Source organism: Stegodyphus dumicola, chromosome 3 (genome assembly GCF_044657685.1).
Source record: "Stegodyphus dumicola isolate Sdum_Otavi_A_Nest chromosome 3, ASM4465768v1".
In the NCBI taxonomy this organism is placed as follows: Eukaryota; Metazoa; Arthropoda; class Arachnida; order Araneae; family Eresidae; genus Stegodyphus; species Stegodyphus dumicola.
In genome coordinates, this window is record NC_140770.1 from 29,615,480 (window position 1) to 29,633,785 (window position 18,306).

General features: G+C 33.7%; 1 long non-coding RNA gene across 5 annotated transcripts in view; it reads left to right on the forward strand.

Moving 5' to 3' along the window:
* LOC118183387 (uncharacterized) overlaps positions 1–18,306 on the forward strand; it is a 332,908-nt gene that overhangs the window by 169,673 nt on the left and 144,929 nt on the right. For 2 of the 5 annotated variants that reach the window (XR_015040164.1, XR_015040166.1), the window contains one exon: positions 10,172–10,292. The exons of the other annotated variants lie outside the window; for them this stretch is intronic. This is a non-coding gene — a long non-coding RNA (uncharacterized LOC118183387). The remainder of the gene's footprint in view (positions 1–10,171; positions 10,293–18,306) is intronic. 5 annotated transcript variants of the gene reach the window in all.

Consider the following 18,306-nt stretch of genomic DNA (forward strand, 5'->3'; position numbering starts at 1 on the left):
CTTAAGCAATTTAAACTGGATGAAAAGTTTATTCTTTAAACGTAAGTTTGATCTGTATTTATAACAAAAAGAATGCACTGTAAATATTAGGAGAATAAGCATTGTCTGAAATGAAGAAATTATGTTATAAGTAGTATTAAAGAAACAATACTAACATGAGAACTTGGGCAATGCCATTCAGTTGAAGTTTGAGTATAAAACGTCGTTTAAAACTTTTTGTTTTTTAGAATGTTATTTACAGTACAATATTTATACATTCCTAATTAGGTTTAATTAAAGTACGCACTGTTGTGGATGAAAACAAGTCTCAAATACTATGACATCATCTTTTATAACTATTATTATCCCAAGCATTTTTCTTCCTTTTCGTATTTCCCGTAGACAGTTTTGTTTTCCGCTGATGATTCGGGAGAGTAATTTTTCTATCTTTTCACAATAAACAACTTAATATTTTTTCTTTTCTGTTTCCTTTTCTATTTTTTTAACAGCGAACGATAATCCGCAACTAGGGTAATTAACCCCTGGCTAATCGGATAGGTACTGCATGTCTAATTTCTTAAATAGCTTCTGTCTTTACCATAAATAGACTTCACTGATTTGAATTAAATTAAGAATTCTTTATTTCATTTGATTGTAAATCGTATTAAGCTTTAAAAGAACAGCGATATCTTTTTGAAAGAAATGACATTAATAAAGCATCAGATAAATATCTCATTTTTAAATAACTCTTAAATTCAGCAGAAATCCCAGTTCCCATTTATATCACTCGGCATCAATTTTATCGCTTAACGGGGTGGAGGAATAAATTTACTGAATAGTCGCGAAGATAAATTTTTAGTAAAATTTCTCGAAGTTTTTGCGCATTGTACTTACGCTTATACTTTTGGGGAGGAAATTGGAAATTTACACTACGGTGGAATTTTCATACAATGTAATATTTTGCCTGTGCAGTTTTGTGCTCATTAAGTAGTATGTTTCTATTTAAAAAAAAAATTGGAGCATCGAAGTTTTTGTTGGTACAGAGACAGACAAATGAATTACTTTTTCTCATGTATAAATATCCTGGCAAAATCTGAAGCAGTGGAACATTCAACGTTCCAGTTCGAAATTTCGAACAGGAATAACTCAATGTAAATTCTCACAGAAAGGGATGTTACAGTTATTTAAATAAAAATAAATAAATAAAAAATTCTGAAAGCTTTCAGATTTTATATTACACCCAAAGAGGCGTTTCTTTAACGTTTTTGTGTTACCTTTTTTTATTAAATATCCTGTTCTTAAAAATTCAACAGCAGTATCACAAAATAATTTTAAAATACCTTTAGAATTTCCGATACACAGTCTCGCGCGCTGGAGATAAAAATGCCTTTTTTTCCCGTACATTGCTCACTTTTAAATCGTTGAGTTTGTTAATCAAAAATTCGTTAAAGTTTTACAAAATATGCAATAGATAATAAACAAATTCCAAATTTCAAATTTGGGCTTCCAGATACCCATATTCACTGAAGGATTACGTCATTGAAAATTGGATGGCTCTAGGTACCGTTGTTTTATCACAATGCGAGAAACATACATACTCGTATGCAGATTCTTCATTATTTAATTTCTTTAAATATAATACAGGGCGATAATATTTGGTGGCAACACTTTGAAAAGTGAATCGGACATTTATAGTGAACCAACGCAAAATGCCAAAATGAAAATAATAGTCCTTCAGGACAAATTGCCCCTTTAACTAATAATGCAAAAATTAATAAAGTATAAATTAAGTAAGCCATTTTTTAAAAAAATTTTTCATATTCTTAGTTTATTTGTTATTTTTAAGTTATTTATGGGCAACTATTGGTATTACAAGGTGCGCCTATTAGACAGTTTCTTATAAATAAGAAAAAGATAGCTAACCTTCAAATAAATTAATCTTCTTCAAAATAATCGCCAGAGAGGTCTACACAATTTTAAAACGTTTATTCAGGTCATCGAAATACCATTTATAAGCCTTGGAAGTAACCGTTCTGCCTTTTCATGACTATCTTAAATTTCAACGAAAGGAAAATTCAGCTGGCGGGTAAGTTGGGAGAATATGGTGAGTGATTTATTATTGCAATAGAATGCTTGATTGAATGCTTTTATTTTAAGGTTCCTATAATGTAATTAATATGATGTTAAAAGCCTTACTGCTGTGATTTAATTTTACGATTTGCATTCTGTTAACTGTTTTGATGTTAGTTTTAAAATATTTACAGTGTCTCACTAAAGTGATGGGACACTTGTGCTTTACAAAAGGAAACTGTAATAAAATTAATTTAAAAAAATGTAAACATTTTTTGTGGGTGTTTTTCATACTTAAATTTAGTAACAATTATTACATAACATACATTTTCTCAAAATATTAAAATCTTAATTTAATAAAAATACAATTGTTTAGAACGGAGCAAAAAATGGCTCACATAAGTGATGGGACACTTACTTTTCCATCAAATATTTATCCAAAAATTTTACTTTTTAAAAGGTTTTAATATTTTGTTGGATTTCCTTTTACTTTTAAAACATGATTTAATCTTCTTGCGATGGATTCGACTAATTTTTTTGTGATTTCTGGAGTGATTTTACCCCGTTCTTCTTGAAGCACCGATTTTAATTGTTGTTTTTAAGAAATGGTGTGTTTTCGAATTCTTGATTCCAATTCTTACCAAATATTCTCTATGGGATTTAAGTATGGAGATTATGGTGCTGTTTTTATTATTTCAGGACTGTTATACAGCAGCCAGAGTCTAACGTTCAAAGCAGTGTGCTTGGGGTCATTGTCCTGGTAGAATTTAAAATCGTTATGAAGGTTCAATTTTCGTGCTGAAGAGTTCAAATTTTGATTTAAAATGGCAATATTCTGGTACTGATCCATTATACTGTCAATAAAAACAAGATTACTAACTCCAGCGGACGACATACACCCCCATACCATAACTCCTCCTCCATCATGTTTTACTGTTGGCATCAAGTTCTGTTTGCGAAATTCTTCCCTGGGTTTTCTCCACACCAAAATTCTACCGTCAGAACCAAATATATTAAATTTATTCTCATCAGCAAATACAACTTCATTCCAGTAATCAGAATTCTTATTTATGTTGGATTTTGCGAAAGCCAGTCTGAGTTTTCTATTCTTTTTACTTACGAAGAATTTTTCCCTGGCTGCTCTACCGTGATATCCAGCAGATCGAATTACTCTTCTAATCGTCTCAGGATTAACAATTACTCCATATAATGCTTGTAAATCAGCAGCAACTTTAGGAGCACTCATTCTTGGATTTTTTTTTAATACTTCGAATGATAATTCGCTTTATTCCATTGGATAGTTTTGATGGTCGGCCAGGTCTTCTTTTATCCTGAATCATACGATTCTTTTTATATCGTTTAATTATATTAAAAACTGTTGAATGACTCAATTTAACTATTTCAGCAGTTTCTCTAACAGATTTTCCACGTTCAGTATGCAAATTAATAACTAATTTTCGAATTTCAGGCAAAGTTTCTTTTCGTTTAGCATTCATGGCTTCACAGAGCTAAAAAACACAAAAATTCTAAAACAAACTGGAGAGAAATACTGCAGACGATTTTATAAATTATTTCCAATTGCTTTTGAGTAAAAGTAAAAACCCCGAAAAATATTTTTATTGTAGTACGTAGTAGTATCTAATGGTGTCCCATCACTTATGTGAGCCATTTTTTGCTCCGTTCTAAACAATTGTATTTTTATTAAATTAATATTTTAATATTTTGAGAAAATGTATGTTGTGTAATAATTGTTACTAAATTTAAGTATGAAACACACTCACAAAAAATGTTTACATGTTTTTTTAATTTATTTTATTACAGTTTCCTTTTGTAAAGCACAAGTGTCCCATCACTTTAGTGAGACACTATGAGATGAATGAGCTTTAAGACATGATTTGCCTTCTTTAGTTGTTACTTCCAGCGTGAGGAATAATACCATCATCTTGGTTCAAATGAAGTTGGATAAATGTTAATTTAAAGTTGGATTTGTTTTCTTATGTTTTAATTCTCCCATTCGCATATATGTATATATATATATATTCTTCATATACAGAATGTCACACTTTCGCTTATTCGACACGTTAGAAAATTGAAGATTCACTAGTTTCAGTAGAGACAAGTAGAGATGTCATGGCAATAAATGCTTTGAATTTATCGTTTGACATTTTTTGCGTGTGTACTGGTGTAGAAGAAGCTTAACGCGAATTCCGAATATAATGTGCGAATAAAATAAAATAGGAGACATTTCTCTTTAATTGACGAACGTGTTCCGCCAGACAACAGGATGTTTATATTTTTTAGAACATCTCGGAGCTACTGCCGCAAACATTATTGAGGGCAAAAATGAGGAAAATTGGGAAATGCCTTCCTCAACACTTCCTAATACATTTCAACGAGCGAAATGTTGCGTTTCGCTAGCATCTTGTAAATCCAATGACCAGCTTAGTAAATCGGTTCAAAAATTCGCCGGAGCGTTGAGTTGAGATGTTTGCGTTCTGGAAGGTTTAACGTGTTGTCTCGGAATCGTCAAAAGCTTCAGTGATTTCATACCCTTTTTAATACATCGGCGACAAAGGCTATGAAAGAACAGTTATTTTTTTTAATTCTATACTATTTTGATTACTTATAAATTTCTTTTATTTGCAGCGTGGATGGAGATGCATTTTAAAAAGTGCTTATTTTTTTCTCCTGGAATCTGATGTCTTTATTCAAGGACATTTCGGTGTTTACAACATAGCTGCAAAAAGTACGAATATTGTGAAAGCAGTTGAGTTTATTTTCTGGCGGGAAAAAAAAACGGAATGTGATTGAATCTACTTTTGTTTCAGAAAAGAGGTGTGATTGGGGGAAAGATTGAATTTAGAATGAACATTTAGGTAAATTAATTCTTTAAAAAAATTTGTTATTTAATTTATCGATTTCTTTGTTAAATAAAGAAAAATCTTATGTGAACCCCACATGACTTTCTTTGTACGACTCATTAAATTATAGCCATTTTTTTGCTGCACTTCATTTATACTTAGATCCTCGAATTATTCTAACTTAATTAACTGATCCTTCGAGAAAAGTTGAAAATAACAAAAAATTACAAATTTTGAAATTAAATAATCACTTTTAGTTTTTCATAATGAATATTAAAAAAATTTAATTTTTCCAAGAATAGGAACCGAGAGATTGCCTTAAATGTTAGATTTCGTTGTTTGTCCAATTTTTTTTTTTTTTTTTTTTTTTTTTTTTTAAATTTTATATTGCCAAAACACGAATATTTTCGTCACTTAAAACACTTCTACAACTGAAGGTATATTGCCGATTGCAATAAAAAAAGGGATGTGCAAAGTTAGATGCGTAGCAGTCTCGTATACAAAATTTTAAAGTTCTATGACTGTTCGTTTTTGAGTTACGCGAGACACCTTCGTAAGTATATACGTACAAACGTCACAAAAAAATTCATTTTACAATCCATTTTTGAAAAAAAAAAAAAAGAGTCTTTTATTCTGCTTCCCTTATTTTTTCATGACGAGTATAAAGCTTTCCGAGCAGCCAAAACGTGAATATTTAAAACACTGGTTGGAAGGATATAACTACGACCAACGATTGCGAAAATAAAGGCCAGACAAAATTAATTGGGTAAGGAAGTGGGTATATAAATGTATGTTTGGTATTGCCTGCAATGAAAAAGAGAGGTGCGATCATCAATCAATCCCCATTTACAAAATTTCAACGATCTATGGCTAATCGTTTTTGAGTCATGTGAGATACATACATGCGTTAACATGTATGTACGTACAGACGTAAAAAAAATAAGTCATTTTTTGTGTACATGCGTATAGACGTTACGAAAAAAAATCCGTTTAAATAGATTCGGAAATGGTCAAAATGGATATCTCCGTTGAACTATGATGCTAAAATATTTCGTTATTGCAATATTCCCTTTACTTCGCCCAAGAAAGTAAAAATATGTAACGTAAAATTCCAACTTAGATCTGCAGTAACTTTTTAAGTCACTCTTTAAATTTGGTTATTTTCGTTTTCGACCTTAAAAATAATAACATGCTCATAAGAAATCATTCTGAAGTGCAGTATTTCAAAATTAATACCTGTTATATGATTTTTATAGAACGATTGATTTTTACATAACTGATCAATTTGGGCAGAAAAAAATGAATGTACCCTTTCGAAAATTTCGAAATATTTTGTCACTGTAACCGTAACCGTAAGAACTGTGTTGTTTTAAATCATCAATATCGAGCACAAACCTTCAAATAACAAATTTTAAAATTTCATTTCGATTGGTTGAGCGGATAGGCCACTAAGGGTTCATATATCGGAGAAGTTTTTATGATCATCTTGTATATATATGTAATAATAAAATTCTATAGTCAAGAATACACTTAAAATTCTAACTGTACGTTCTTTTCATTTTTAATGGCGACGGTCTCTTATTTGAAAGTACGTGGAATTAAATCCACAGCCCCGTAGTCAAGTTGTTTTTTCTGCCTTTTCTACACGTACAGTTATAGAATGTTCTAGAGATATTTAAAGCGAACTGGAATGGCTGACGAGGCTGACGTCATTTCTTGGAAGCTCCGCCTTTCCAGAGGCTATAAAAGGACTCGCAAAGGAATATCGGGGTCTTTTTTTAATGTAACGATGCAGTAAACTTCATACAAAAAGTTTTTAGTAATTCTTTTTTATTTACTCCCGGAGATATGATTTTTTGTAACTGCTATTTCTCCTGACCAATAATAAATGGATCCTGCTTTTTAAACTTATCGTCTGATAATTTAAGCTACGACTGACTATATCTATAATTCTTCACCAATCTATTTATTCCGGACAAAAGCTAGTACATCATATATATATATATATATGTGTGTGTAAATATATATATATATATATGTAATAAAAGCAAATTTCAGAGAAACATTGATTTAGGAACTCTAAGACGTAGAAGCGTAGATCCATATTGAAGAAGAAGCAGTCGAGGTGGTTTTACTTGCATTTTTATTTCCAGCTGACATTTGTGGCCACAATCACTTGGCACTCTACTGACGCGTATTCCAAATGTACGTTGTTCGATTCCCGGTGAAGACTTTGTTCATTTTTCACTTCTCCTGCTACCAAAATACCTAATGTCTCCACAACATGTACACTTAAAATATGATTACTTTTTATCATTCTAGTTCTGTAATTTTCCTGATCAACTGGACATCGTATTATTTACAAATGTCCTTATTTTTCAACATAAGAATCCAAAACCATCACCCTATTAGCGAAAGCAACAGAAAGAAAACGTCTGATAATAATAACTAAGTAAGAAAAAGCAGAAGTAAATAAAAGGAATCGCCAAGAGGTATTCGAACAAACGACTTTCAATTCCAATGAGCCATTTCACTTTCCCGCTCGATTAAGCACGGCCAATCATCCGAAGTCACCTCGGCAGACGATTTGGAATCGGCTCGTTTCACAACTGGGACAAAAAGGCCTCCCATTCAAATTCTTTGTTGGGAATCCACAAAGTCTTTCCTTTAACAAGCGCATGCCTCGAAAGGGAAGTTTTTCAGATCTAGCGCCTGTAATTAGCATCTATATCAGCTAGCCGCTGTAATCGTTATAGTAGCTAGTGGCTCTAGCTGTCGTATCATTGGTCGCGGATTCGAATCCCGGAGAAGGCCTTTTAAGATCCAAGCTTTTTATGGTCTTGCAACATTGGGGCAATTAAAATGAATAGTCGAAGACCACAGGTAATTGAGGTATTGTTTAGTAATACCTTAATGACCTGTGCTACTTCGGAGGTGCTGGCCTAGCTTCTACCTGTACTTGGACTCTCGAGAAGTTTGGTGGTAGGGAAAACAGGGCAAGAGATCTTTGAATCCGTCCTCCCCAGCGGGGATTCTCCTTCAAAATCGGGAAGGAGATGAGCAAAGTCGACCTGACCCATAAGCTGTCCAAAGCCCATGCCAACAATAAAAGCAGTCCGCCGCTTCTTCACTACAATAAAATTCGGGGACATGCTCTGATTATATAGTGTTATAAGTCGCAACAATATCAAGTTAATTTCTACCCTGCCACAATTTTCACTTTCACCTTGCCTCGTGTTCCTCCATAATGGCGACATTAATTCCTTTATTTATTTTTTAGCCTAAAAAGACTCGAGACTAACAGCCCATAACGGGATTTTCCATCGTTCACTATAAACGGCGAATCACTTTCTTAATTGTTGCCACCAATTGTTATCACTTTGTATTACTTTTAAAGGAATTAAATAATGAAGCATGCATATGTGTGTTCCTCGCATTGTGAAAATATGATGATGCCTCAGGTTTTTCAATAAGTGGTTCTACACCGAAACATGGGCGCCTGGAAGCCCGAATTTTGAATTTCGAATTTTATGTTTCCTATTTTATAAAACTTTTATAAAATCTTAAGAAACTCAACGATTTGGAAGGGAGCAGTGGCAGCAATGTACATGTTAAAACATTAAACATTGTTATCTCCAGCGCGTGAGACTGTCATTCGGAAATTCTAAAGATATGCTGTTGTTAAATATTTTGTGATTTTGATATTCAGCTGAATTTTACGTGGCATAAATGCGAAGAACATCATATTTAATTAATAAATTTAACACAGGAAACGTTAATATTAAAAATACAAAAAAAAAAAAGTTTTGTAAAGCCATCTTAGTCAGAAAACTGAACACATTGATATGATGATCTGAGAAAAGACTGGGAAGGAAGAGGTATGTCACACTTAACGCTCCACCGAGAATCCTAAACGTACACTGCGATAATGCTTTTAAAATTTTTGTAATTTTGTTGTTGAATTGTATACAGTACAAAGTCTGTAATCCAGACTCGTCGGGACTTCAGCGATTCCGGATTAGGGGTTTTTCCGGATTATAGATCATTAATTTAAATCTGGTAAATGGCATGCAGAAATTATACAATTAAAAATATGAAGCTGTAATTTATGAAATAAAGAGCAATTATGATCTAAAGGGTATCAAATTTTACAAAAAAAATGCTTAATATTTATTTGTTTACTTTATTAAACATTTCTTTCAACGCGCGCATGCGTAAAGTTTGTGGCTTTGAGGTCCGGATTATAGATCATTCCGGATAATGGATGTCCGCATTACGACGGACTTTGTACTGTATAGCGTAAGTGCAAAGAAAATAATGCTTAATAACAAAGCTAAAAAGACAAAAAGAAATAGGTTTGCAAGAATAAGTGCAACAACAGATTGGTACACTGCAAGCTCAGTGAGAGCGTAAAAAACAGGAAAAACCTTAACAAACCCTTTTGGGCGACCTTTCTAATTTTTTGTTTTTTGTTTCTTTCCCGTTTCTTTTTTTTTCGGGGGGGGAGTGGGGATCATTGCATATAATAGTTTATGAAACTCGTAGTTTATTCTTTTTTGCTTATCCTTAAGCGAAAAACCTGCTATCTTGAAAGCATTTAATTAGTGAATAAAAGCACAGATAATTAAAAATTCATTTCAGAGCTCTTCAGTAGGTTCTCATAATAAGCAAGACGAATTACAAATGAAAAATGCAGTGTAATGACCATATGTAAATGACCATTTTAAGGGCTACATTGCAAAATGTTATGGTTTTCCAAGAAATGTCCTAAACTGACAATAACTTTATAAACGGTCTCCAGTTTGTCCAGTTTATCACCTGGATTTTTGTTGACTTTCAATACGAAATGACTTTAGTCTATGCTGGTGACTTTAGTCTATGCTGGTGACTTTAGTCTATGCTGGTGACTTTAGTCTATGCTGGTGACTTTAGTCTTTGCTGGTGACTTTAGTCTCTGCTGGTGATTGAGTTTGCCATTCTGTTCATCTTTTGGACTACAGAGTTATGTATTTTGACTCTCGAGTGGTCCTTTATTTTTTGGATCGAAGTTAGCGATCCTCTCTTCAGGCGGATTAGATCCTTCGATTCTGCTAAAGCTACCTTTAACTGATTTCTTCCTTTGTGGTAATTGCTTGTCACTTGGAGCTGCAGTAAAAATTCAAGTTCATCTTTTTTCTGTCTGCTTACTGAAGGCATGTACAGAAATAGTTTATGTTCGATTGTGTTACTATTACAAATGGTGTAAAGGTCTTTTCTTTTAGGTCCTACAGACCAGAAACCTTCTCGGCACAATCTCAGTCCCAGGTGACTGGCTTTTGCCTCCTTCCTTCCATTTCTCCGTGACCTTCCTTCCATTTCTCCGTGACCTGTATAGAGTCTTAGGTGAGTAATTCCTTTAATGCTTGACTGATAGAGACATTTTTATCTAAACGCTACCCTCACTCTATTTGGCTATCAATTGCCAAGAGGTTAACGCCCCTGAACATTGGCAATTCGACCCGAGTTCAGAATCCCACGGAGGGAAGTGAGTGTTTTCGTGGTTTTCCCAACGAATAATGGAAATAGGAACTAGTTCCTTTCAGAAAATCTTCCACGAAAATACGTCTTTCTTTAGACAGATAGTCCTCGCATGCTATGGCATATTCAAATAAAACAAAATCATACAATATTCATGAATTATTATGGTAAACTTTCAGACTTTAATATTATTGTTGAAGTTTTTCGCTGGCCAGGATAGATAATGTTTAGTGACACTGACTGCCATATTGAAGGGCCCTGGTTCGAATCTTGAAGAAGGCATGGATGTTTGTAAGCATATAGTGTCTGTGCCACAAGAAGGCACTCATGGATCTTTTGGATTCTAATGGTGTTCAGACTTTCAACCGTATCAGCTTTTACCTGTAATTTGAGAATGCTTTTGGCATATGGCTTTAATTTAAACATATAATAATAAATGTTAAATCTATAAATGCAATAAACACCACTGAAATCGGGGAAAATTCTGGGCTGCTTGAGCTAGGATATAATCAACTGGCAGAAATGTTATTCAAGGATACAAAATGCTATCCACACTATATACAAACATAACTATTACTTAATATGCCACACTGAGGTGAATTTGAACACTATTGCTAATTGTAAGAGGGCACTTAAAACACGCGACAAGCCTAAATCCTCTCGGGAGGTTGGTGGTAGGAGACGATGGATGGGAGACCCTCAGACAAAGAAAGTCAATGTAAAGAAGGAAAGGCTCCATAGGCGTAATGTAAACCAGTTTGTCTTCCGCGCCGCTTGACAGAAGAGGGACAATTCGCCAAGGGATTTGGCGACGGAACCTGTTGGCGAGAATTTCCCCTTTTATGATTTACCTGGCCGAGATTCTCCACCTTCGCCACGTGTACAGGAAATTGAGAAACACGGGTTAAGATGAATTGTTCTTCGACTTTTCACGATAATTTAAACTCGAATTTTCGTGATTTTTTGCTTTACTACTTGAACTTGTATTATCCATATCGCAGTTTGATGTCCGATTTTATATCTGTCAATATGTAGAAAAAAAAAAAAGAAAAAGAAAAAAGGGGAGTCACACAGCTTTAAACTCTTGATAAACGTGACCGTCGAACCTGTTCGAACTTCGACATCAGCTTCGAGCTTTGGCGCTTTTTGGCGACAGATATTTTACGCATGCGCAGTTGTGTCCCTTTTCGTTCGGACGGAGCCACTCCTGCTGCTGCGAAGCTTTCCTTCTTAACAATACATATTCTTTGCCTCAGACCCACTCCCTCTGGGGTATTCTGCCTCAGAATTCCAATGATTCAGCATGAGGTAAACTTAGCAGCTAAAAGGTCCAAAGATCCTAATATGCCTAAGTGGTTGCACAGGTTCCGATCTGCCTAACTTCAGGCTGTACCTGAGGAAGTTTTCCTTTCATTAACAAATGCAAGAATTCAATTTAAGATGTTAACGTAGGATTACGTTCCTCCGTTATAATCAGATGCGAAAGCAAAAATTAAGAAGATATTTGAAGTGTACGCGAATGCATGCAAATTTTCCAAACAAATATTACAAACAATCCAAATACGTCATTAGATAGATGAAAGAGCACATTAACAAACACACAACGTTTTAACTCGATAAAGGGTATACATATGGTAATGGATCAAATAATAGCAAAATTTTGGTGACGTCGAAGCTCCGTGCGTGTGCGCTCCGGCGTGCGATTGGCAAGGTCGTTGCGCGTAGTGTGCTTGGGTGGTGTTTGCTGTATTTTATACGAAATGAAATGGCATTTGATTTTACAAAACATCATTTTAATCTAAGGTGCAAAGTAACTATCCAAGTACACATGGCAGTTCATTATATTATTTACTAGGAATATAATTGCAGACCTCTTAAACTATGTATCTTATTTCTCATATCAATCGACCAATTTTACATAGGGGCATTTTGAAGGAATAAACGTAATAAATAAAATAAAATTTATGTGTGTGTGTAAAATCTTTTGTTTGTTTTATTTGTTCTGTAGCATCTTCACACTTCCGTTAGTAATCCTACGCATTAAACACCAACGGTAGTCTTTCTCTTGACGCATTAAACACCAGTTGACGGTTTAAAAAGAAAGACTACCGTCAACGTTTTTCATTTTACGCAAAATAAAGGATTGAAATCTTCCTTTTCTATTCCGAACTGAGCAACAAAAATTAACACAGTTTCTGTTAATATATCTAACCTTCACTGATGAATCGAAAAACTCACATTAATATAAAATAAAAGAATTATGTAGCTAATGAAGTTGTAAACGCATTTATTTAGCTTCATTGCATTTTTTAAGACCTTCTGGTCTTTTATTTGAAATTTCTAAAACCACTTTCTGTTGCTACCTTAATGCTAGCATTTATTATTTTATCTTTAAGCAGCTTGAAGCAAAACAGATTTTGAAGATCAAACTGATAATTCGGTCACTTTAGATACGTTATAAACAATTCTTTAGCCGAAAGCTTTCATTGTACTGCAAGACGAAAACAGGTTTCGGGATTTGAAAGAAGCTTTTAATTTTCCAGGTAATTTTAATCTTTTCTAATTGCTCTTATGTCTGTGATTTTGTAGATTATTTCTTTTACTTCAGTGCCGAATCATGAAATGTGCTTGCTTGTTGTGCCTATTTAGAAGTCATTTGCGAAGAAAGTTCGAGGTATTGTTTAGGTATCCTGCCTAAAGAACCGTTAAGAAAAGAAGTTTAATAAAAAAAATGGGTGTTGTTGACTGAGAAATACATACAATGTAACCTCTCTTCAAAGATTTTCAAGTTGCTAAAATACTGCAGAATTATGCGAGATATATACGTACGTACAGACGTTATGAAAAATCCATTCTGAATCCATTTTAATTCTATTTCACAGTCCGTTTTGGAATAAACAGTCCTTTATTCTGCCCATAAGTACAGAGACGTCACACAAAATAAATAAAGAAATAAATAAAAATTAAATTAAATTAAGAAAGTAAAAAAATCTGAATGTTTTCAGATTTTATAATTACGCCCTAAGGGACGTGTTTGTTTAACGTTTTGTGTGTTACCTTTATTTATTAAATATTCTTCTATTAAAATTATTCGCACTTAACCACATAAAATTCAACTCAACAGCAATGTCACAAAATATTTTTTTTTTAAAAAAAAACGTATCTGTGATGATGTCGTGTCTATGACAAAGTGCAATTATATAGCTTCGAAGCTGTCAAAGACAGCTTTTGCAACCTCGGCAGCTCTATCAGTATAAAGTAGGTCCACTGGGTCTTCAATGCCGATGTTAAACAGTCTGGCCTGGATTGCTGGGCAGCTGAAGATGTGATGGCGAGACAGTGGGATGTCATCTGGGCAATGAGGACAAAGGTGTAACTACGCTGTCCGTCTGCAGAAATCCTCATCCCTTTTAAGTGATTTGTCTTAAGTCTGGTTATCATAGTCGATATGGCTCTGTCACAGTTCAATTCCGGTATGGAGTTTCCTTTAACTTGACCGATTAGTCTTTGGCTGGCAACTGCATTGGCATCAACGAGGGTTAGGCAGTTGGATGGCTGAGGAGAATCACGAGATGCCTTTGCAAGCTCATCGGCCTTCTCATTACCAAAAATATTTACATGAGCCGGTATCTATTGTAAGATGCAGAATCTTTGGGCAGCAATGATTTTGTTTGCGAGCTCAATGATCTGATTACTAAGTTGACATTTGCCCCTCTGGATCGCTTGCAATGCTGATCTGCACTCATAGAAGATGATGATGCCCTTGGAACTCTGGTCTTCTTTAGAGAGATAAATCTCCAGAGCACTTTTGATGGCGACGAGCTCGCATGTATAGTTGGAGGCGACTTTCCCAACAGGAATACTGTGGCATTTCTGCACTCCATCTGGTCTGATGAAAAAGACTCCCGCTCCTCCTCTGTTCAGATTGGAGTCGGAAGAGCCGTCTGTGTAGGCGATCGTCAGATCTTGAGTTAAAGTCGTGAGTTCCTCAATGGTATGCTCACCCTTTTCTTTGATTATTGCGGTGGGATCTTTCTTGGTACAAGGCTGTAATCTATGAATTGTGCAAACGTATCTGTAAAATTTCCGATAGACAGTCTCGCGCGCTGGAGATAAGAATGTTTTTTCTGTACAGTGTTGCCATTGCTCTCTTTGAAATAGTTGAGTTTGTTAATAAAAATTGGTTAAAGTTTACAAAATAGGAAACAGATAATAAAACAAATTCGAAATTCAAAATTTGGGTTTCCAGTTGCCCATGTTTGGGTGGAGGATTACGTTATTCAAAATTTGATTGCTCTAGGTACCTTCGTTTTTTCACAATTAAAAACAATTTAAAAATGAATTCGCCGTTTATATTGAAACGACGCAAAATGAGATTTCTAAACTAGCAACCCTTCTGGGCAACCTCTCCTTTGGACTAAAGAAAAAGGTCAAATGGTTTCGGGAACGGTTTAAGTGAGTATTTCTGTTGAAATCTGGAACCCGAAATTTTTCCCGATCATAGTACTTCACTTACTTCGTATAAGGAGATAATAATGATGTAGAATTGAATAATATAATTAATTTTACATCTGATATTTACAAAAATTCCAAATTCCGCAATACCCTTCTTTCAATGGTTCTGAATCAAAAAGTTGCGTAATCTCCTATCGCTCGTTTTCACGTCCTTCCCCCCCCCATACCGAGATTATTGTGAAACAGCACTGCCCTGCAAATCATGTTTCGCAAAATGCTTTTAAAATATAACAATAAATTTTTCCAATCCCCAAAATAAAACTAAGACTGTTACAAATTCATGAGAACAATTTCTTAGTAACCAACAACCCATGCTGCCGTTTTCATAATAGAAATATTTGTTAGTTATTTGTTAACGGTAAAGTCCACAAGAAGGGGGAACACTGCTTAAGGGAAAGAATGCCTTCGTGGAGACCGTTCTAATGGAAGCTGGATCGTATTTCCACTCCCCTAGAGAAAACTACGATAACAATCTATGCAATCAGTTGTTCACTTGGGTTTGAATCTAGACGAATGGTTCGTTTTCAGCAGTCTTTAACTATTCGGCCAGTGGTAGGATTAAGAGGAATATTAAAGGGATTTTGCTGAGAATTTATAAGGGAAAAGGAGTAATAAAAAGAGAACAAATTCAAAAGTTTTTCTTCGCGTTATTATAAAAGTGCTCAAACTCATTTATCACCAAAAATTTAGTTCAGTTCTATGGTTCTATAAGATTTTGTAGTTGCAAAAACTATTACAGAAATATAGTTAATCATATTTGACCCTTTGATTATCGAACATAGCTTGTAATTGGTTCTGAAAATAAACGGAAATACTATTGCATGCGTATGGGTTAGTAATAGCCTGTCGTACACACATAACAGATGAGAGTTTGATAAAATGTATTTAACCAAAAGTTCTCGAACCTTTTTACATAAATACTCGTACAGCTCTTCTCAGTATGGCAGACCACAGTCAATAGTTATACTTTAAATTACCAAAAACGTTAAACACAACGCAAACAAAGCGCATCCAAATAGCGAAACTCACACGGAGAAATTTCTGTACTCGATAGTCGACTCTGAATTGAGAAACTGATGCTCTGTCCACTCTTATTATGTTGCCCTTATTAGTTAGTGTTATTATTTTTTTCCCGGCAGCCAAGAAATGTCGAGTAATTGGTACGAAATTACTGGAAGGGCCGGATACGGTTGCAGTTACATATAGGAATCAATTACAGCAGTTAAACAGGGACCGAACAAAATAACACAAAAGGATCTCGAAGTCAGACGACTTTTGGTGAAACCATCACCAGCTTGGCGATATCTCGCCAATTTAGCGAGGTAACCATTTAACTCAATGATAAATAGACTTGCTCTTATAATATTATTTTCCCGGCAAAGCTTCGTCTCTTTCAAGCATTTCACATTACATCACACAAAAAATACTGCAATTTTACATATAATTTCACATATAATTTTACATGTAATTTTTATTATGAAAAGTATTTATATATATAAAAATTCGTATCACTGCATTCATTCGAAAAGAAATAATGCATTTTCTCTTATTTGAAGTTTTTGAAAAAAATTAAAATTTGGAAACCTCATCAAAATAAGAATTCACCCTTAAACGTTTTCTTCAAAATTAAAATTTAAAAAAAAATTAAATATAAAAGTATTTCTATTGTGTTTTTTACTTAAATCTATTTTCTTTTAAGTATTCGATGCCAGCTCAAAAGTAAACTATTGCATTTTAATGACTTTAAAACCCAATCGAAACAAAAAATTCGATTGTATAAGCTTTTATGTCTGCCTTTCTGACTTTTGTTTCTGCGTTTTTTTAATAAAAAAATCTATGCAGAAATGTTGAAGAAAGTTTTGGAAAAAAAAAAAAAAAGAATCATACAGAATAAATAGCTTTTGCATGTTGCATCAAAACTTCATCATAAATACAAATTTTTATATTTAATGCAGATTGCAGACATGACAAAGCATACAAAAATCAGAATTAGAACTTTTGCAATCGATTTTATTATAAAATGATAATGAGCTATCTTATTTATGATTCTCATGGTATAAAATAACAATTGTTGCCAAACATTCCTAAGAAATTCAAATAAAACAACTTATCAAATGATTAACATAACGCTGTTTTCAACAAGGTTCTGTTACAACATCCAGAAGTAAAGAAAAGTTATTTATCGTTTATTAAATACAATACGGATCGAAACTGAAAACAATAGCATCTATTCAAGATAATAACTGGAATACAATTTTAAAAAGGTTTCTATACTGTAAACTTTCATTTTAAATGGATATGATTAGTAATGCATTAAAAAGAGGAAAATAATTTATGATACAGTTTAACGGGAATAAAAAACTTAAAAGATTCTATTTACAGAATGTATCTATAGTTTTATATACCGAGCATTAAAAGTCTGGACCGCTGATGTTAAATTGAAAAAGATAGTGCCTTATACATTTGACAATGCAGTTAAATTAATAGATTTCGCTATTTAGAAGCTTTTACCATTCGTGATGTAAAATTATAGATAAATTATGTAAAATGAAGTATTTTATCTATTTTTACTTTCTTGTACGAAATGTAGGATGTATTGTAGTCACGAAAAATTCCGGATGCCATATTTCAACGAAAATAATAAATTTTGACCACTTCCGAATGCAATTTAAAGATGTTTTTACTTGACATCTGTACGTAAGGAGAGAATAAAGTACTCTTTTTCTCCAAACGAAGCGTAAAGCTGATTTGAAATGGATTCAGCAGAGATCATTTCGTGACGTACGTACATACATACGTATATGTGTACGTATGTATGTATGTATCTCCCATAATTCAAAAACGAGTAGACTCAGAACGTTGAAGTTTTGTATACAGGACTACTATAATATACAGTTGTGCATCTCCCTTTTTGGTTGCAATCAGTCGCACCAAAAGTATATAAATATAGATATGTCATATATTTAAAACATAGAAGAAGAATTAACTTGGAGTCGTCGTAGCTGAGGGTGAAGGGTTACAAATGAAGATAATAAAACATGAACTTGAAGAATCTCTAGTCTTTTGTTTCACACATATCCAATTAATTTGGCAGACTTTTATTCAATCATGATTAAATATGATAAATTTCTGTACATTGATTCTTAAAAATTAAAACGCAGGCAGTTTGGACGATGAAGCAAAGGGAGGAGTTATTAGGTGGAAGCTAGGAAAAGAGATGACGCAATTAGCTGCCAGGGGTTTTTATACCAGAGTAGGTGTGATTCTAGAAACAAGCCATGATTGGTCAGTTAGTTGCGTTACGTAACTTAGAAAGATCTGGAATTTGGGAGAACAGATGAATTCAGAGGGAGATCACCAAATC